Source organism: Schistocerca serialis, chromosome 2, assembly GCF_023864345.2.
Source record: "Schistocerca serialis cubense isolate TAMUIC-IGC-003099 chromosome 2, iqSchSeri2.2, whole genome shotgun sequence".
Lineage (NCBI taxonomy): Eukaryota > Metazoa > Arthropoda > Insecta > Orthoptera > Acrididae > Schistocerca > Schistocerca serialis.
Window position 1 is genome coordinate 1,081,350,532 of NC_064639.1, and position 5,644 is coordinate 1,081,356,175.

Sequence of the window (5,644 nt, forward strand, 5' to 3'; positions counted from 1 at the left end):
AGGAATAGCGCAGTAGGCAGTACAGTTGAAAAGGAATGGACATCTCTAAAAAGGGCCATCACAGAAGTTGGGAAGGAAAACATAGGTACAAAGAAGGTAGCTGCGAAGAAACCATGGGTAACAGAAGAAATACTTCAGTTGATTGATGAAAGGAGGAAGTACAAACATGTTCCGGGAAAATCAGGAATACAGAAATACAAGTCGCTGAGGAATGAAATAAATAGGAAGTGCAGGGAAGCTAAGACGAAATGGCTGCAGGAAAAATGTGAAGACATCGAAAAAGATATGGTTGTCGGGAGGACAGAATCAGCATACAGGAAAGTCAAAACAACCTTTGATGACATTAAAAGAGACGGTGGTAACATTAAGAGTGCAACGGGAATTCCACTGTTAAATGCAGAGGAGAGAGCAGATAGGTGGAAAGAATACATTGAAAGCCTCTATGAGGGTGAAGATTTGTCTGATGTGATAGAAGAAGAAACAGGAGTCGATTTAGAAGAGATAGGGGATCCAGTATTAGAATCGGAATTTAAAAGAGCTTTGGAGGACTTACGGTCAAATAAGGCAGAAGGGATAGATAACATTCCATCAGAATTTCTAAAATCATTGGGGGAAGTGGCAACAAAACGACTATTCACGTTGGTGTGTAGAATATATGAGTCTGGCGATATACCATCTGACTTTCGGAAAAGCATCATCCACACAATTCCGAAGACGGCAAGAGCTGACAAGTGCGAGAATTATCGCACAATCAGCTTAACAGCTCATGCATCGAAGCTGCTTACAAGAATAATATACAGAAGAATGGAAAAGAAAATTGAGAATGCGCTAGGTGACGATCAGTTTGGCTTTAGGAAAAGTAAAGGGACGAGAGAGGCAATTCTGACGTTACGGCTAATAATGGAAGCAAGGCTAAAGAAAAATCAAGACACTTTCATAGGATTTGTCGACCTGGAAAAAGCGTTGGACAATATAAAATGGTGCAAGCTGTTCGAGATTCTGAAAAAATTAGGGGTAAGGTATAGGGAGAGACGGGTCATATACAATATGTACAACAAACAAGAGGGAATAATAAGAGTGGACGATCAAGAACGAAGTGCTCGTATTAAGAAGGGTGTAAGACAAGGCTGTAGCCTCTCGCCCCTACTCCTCAATCTGTACATCGAGAAAGCAATGATGGAAATAAAAGAAAGGTTCAGGAGTGGAATTAAAGTACAAGGTGAAAGGATATCAATGATACGATTCGCTGACGACATTGCTATCCTGAGTAAAAGTGAAGAAGAACTAAATGATCTGCTGAACGGAATGAACAGTCTAATGAGTACACAGTATGGTTTGAGAGTAAATCGGAGGAATACGAAGGTAATGAGAAGTAGTAGAAATGAGAACAGCGAGAAACTTAACATCAGGATTGGTGGTCACGAAGTCAGTGAAGTTAAGGAATTCTGCTACCTAGGCAGTAAAATAACCAATGACGGACGGAGCAAGGAGGACATCAAAAGCAGACTCGCTATGGCAAAAAAGGCATTTCTGGCCAAGAGAAGTCTACTAATATCAAATACCGGCCTTAATTTGAGGAAGAAATTTCTGAGGATGTACGTCTGGAGTACAGCATTGTATGGTAGTGAAACATGGACTGTGGGAAAACCGGAACACAAGAGAGAATCGAAGCATTTGAGATGTGGTGCTATAGACGAATGTTGAAAATTAGGTGGACTGATAAGGTAAGGAATGAGGAGGTTCTACGCAGAATCGGAGAGGAAAGGAATATGTGGAAAACACTGGTAAGGAGAAGGGACAGGATGATAGGACATCTGCTAAGACATGAGGGAGCTGTAGAGCTGTAGATGGCTGTAGAGGGCAACAACTGTAGAGGAAGACAGAGATTGGAATATGTCAAGCAAATAATTGAGAACGTAGGTTGCAAGTGCTACTCTGAGATGAAGAGGGTAGCACAGGAAAGGAATTCGTGGCGGGCCGCATCAAACCAGTCAGCAGACTGATGCCTCAGAACATGTACTACCAACCGGTCCATTTTTCTTGTCAACTTGTGCCGCAAACTCCTCTTCTCCCCCAATTCTATTCAATACCTCCTCATTAGTTATGTGATCTACCCATCTAATCTTCAGCATTCTTCTGTAGCACCACATTTCGAAAGCTTCTATTCTCTTCTTGTCTAAAGTATTTACCATCCACGTTCCACTTCCATACATGGCTACACTCCATACAAATACTTTCAGGAACAACTTCGTGACACTTACATCTATACTCAATGTTAACAAATTTCTCTTCTTAAGAAAAGCCTTCCTTGCCATTGCCAGTCTACATTTTATATCCTCTCTACTTCGACCATCATCAGTTATTTTGCTCCCCAAATAGCAAAACTCCTTTACTACTTTGTCTCATTTCCTAATCTAATTCCCTCAGCATCACCCGATTTAATTCGACTACATTCCATTATCCTCGTTTTGCTTTTGTTGATGTTGGTCTTATATCCTCCTTTCAAGACACTGTCCATTCCGTTCAACTGCTCTTCCAAGTCCTTTGCTATCTCTGACAGTATTACAATGTCATCGGCGAACCTCATTTTATTTCTTCTCCATGGATTTTAATACCTACTCCGAACTTTTCTTTCGTTTCCTTTACTGCTCGCTCAATTTACAAATTTAATAACATCGGGGAGAGGCTACAACCCTGTCTCACTCCCTTCGCAATCACTACTTCTCTTTCATGACTTATGAACTATGACCAGGAATTAGACAAAATTCGTAGTAAACAATACGGTCAAACCAGGAAGCAAGGCTGTTGCTGGCGATATGCGTCAGTGGCCGCCTCGCCTCCGAGATGGCCGGTGGCTGCGGTTGGCAGCGGGGCAGACGTGTGGTAAGTCGCCAGGAAGGGGCCGTCAGCGGTTACGCCTCCGGTAATCGAAGCAGGTACCGCGCGAAGCGTGCATAATGCAGGCGGCCGAGTGTGCGCCCGTGTAGGCTCGTGCAGGCCGCGGCCGGGGCGCTGTCGACGCTTGCACTTCGGTGCCCACTCCTGTCACCTGCCGCAGGGTCGCCGGCCGTGGCCCTCACGCGGTGTTGGAAGTCACTTCATTCGGCATGCAGAAGGAGGAACTGCCAACACTGGGTGTGCCATTTATCTACACCACCCCAATTACCTTCTGTCCAGAAGGAAAATACACTACTGGCCATAAAAATTGATACACCAAGAAGAAATGCAGGTGATAAACGGCTATTCGTTGGACAAATATATTATACTAGAACTGGCACGTGATTACATTTTCACGCAATTTGGGTGCATAGATCCTGAGAAATCAGTAACCAGAATAACCACCACTGGCCGTAATAACGGCCTCGATACGCCTGGGCATTGAGTCAAACAGACCTTGGATGTCGTGTACAGGTACAACTGCCCATGCAGCTTCAACACGATACCACAGTTCATCAAGAGTAGTGACTGGCGTATTGTGACGAGCCAGTTGCTCGGCCACCATTGACCAGACGTTTTCAGTTGGTGAGATATCTGGAGAATGTGCTGGCCAGGGCAGCAGTCGAACAGTTTCTGTATCCAGAAAGGCCCGTACAGGACCTGCAACATGCGGTCGTGCATTATCCTGCTGAAATGTAGGGTTTCGCTGGAATCGAATGAAAGGTAGAGCCACGGGTCGTAACACATCTGAAATGTAACGTCCACTGTTCAAAGTGCCATCAATGCAAACAAGAGCTGACCGAGACGTGTAACCAATGGCACCCCATACCACCACGCCGGGTAATACGCCAGTATGGCGATGACGAATACACGCTTCCAAAGTGTGTTCACCGCGATGTCACCAAACACGGATGCTGTAAACAGAAGCTAGATCCATTCGAAAAAAATAACGTTTTGCCATTCGTGCACCCAGATCGCAGGCGCTCCTGTCCGCGATGCAGCGTCAAGGGTAACCGCAGCCATGGTCTCCGAGCTGATAGTCCATGCTGCTGCAAACGTCGTCGAACTGTTCGTGCAGATGGTTGTTGTCTTGCAAACGTCCCCATCTGTTGACTCAGGGATCGAGACGTGGCTCCACGATCCGTTACAGCCATGCGGATAAGATGCGTGTCATCTCGACTGCTATTGATACGAGGCCGTTGGGATCCAGCACGGCGTTCCGTATTACCCTCCTGAACCCACCGATTCCATATTCTGCTAACAGTCATTGGATCCCGACCAATGCGAGCAGCAATGTCGCAATACGACAAATCGCAATCGCGATAGGCTACAATCCGGCCTTTATCAAAGTCGGAAACGTGATGGTACGCATTTCTCCTCCTTACACGAGGCATCACAACAACGTTTCACCAGGCAACGCCGGTAAACTGCTGTTTGTGTATGAGAAATCGGTTGGAAACTTTCCTCATGTCAGCACGTTGTAGGTGTCGCTACCGGTGCCATCCTTGTGTGAATGCTCTGAGAAGCTAATCATTTGCATATCACAGCATCTTCTTCCTGTCTGTTAAATTTCGCATCTGTAGCACGTCATCTTCGTGGTGTAGCAATTTTAATGTCGGGTACTGTAAACAATCAGGCAAATGTTGTATAGCTACCAGACGTATACTAACCAGCATGATTTCCAGCCTTGTAACTTTTTTCATTACCGAAAACGTAAACAGGTGTAAGTCTTTTCTAAATGGCACCCAAAATTTTTGTCTGAAATCCACTTTCTCTTCTCAAGACCTGTTCACATCTACACCTACATCTACATCTCCATAATCATTCTGCAATTCACAGATAAATGCCTGGCAGAGTGTTCAAAAAAATGGTTCAAATGGCTCTGAGCACTATGGGACTTAACTTCTGAGGTCATCAGTCGCCTAGAACTTAGAACTAATTAAACCTAAGGACATCACACACATCCATGCCCGAGGCAGGATTCGAACCTGCGACCGTAGCGGTCACGCGGTTCCAGACTGAAGCGCCTTTAACCGCACGGCCACACCGGCCGGCGCAGAGTGTTCATCGAACCACTTTCAAGCTATTTCTCTACCGCACGATCTCTGATTTCTCTTCTTTTTATTATGATGATCATTTCTCTGCATTTAGGTGGGCGCCAAAAAAATATTTTCACACTCTGAAGAGAATTTTGGTGATTGAAATTTCATGAGAAGGACCTGCCGCAAAGAAAAAGTCTTTGTTTTAATTATTGCAACACCGATTCGCATACAATTCATGGCCCTCTCTCCCCTATTTCGCGATAGTACAAAACGAACACCTTTTTAGAACTTTTCGATGCCCTCCGTCAGTTCTATGTAATGTGGATCCCACACCGCACAGCAGTACTCCAGAAGATGGCCCACAAGCGTAGTGTAAGAAATTATACACTGAGAGTCACTAACCATTGCCACCAGGAATAACTCCGAAAGTATGATAGCTGTAACATTTGTGGGACAAATGTTGCATGGGACAACAGGGGCCATAATATGACGTTGATTTTTTTGTTGCTAGGTGCGGTCGCTTCATTGATATGAAGGTCAACTTTATTATATTTTTAGATGGGATGCTATAGTTTGGTACTTATTTTCTGATAGCGGGGTGGCATGAACGTCCCCCCCCCCCCCCCGGTCATATGGGTATAAAGTGTTGATGTTGGAGAGGAAAA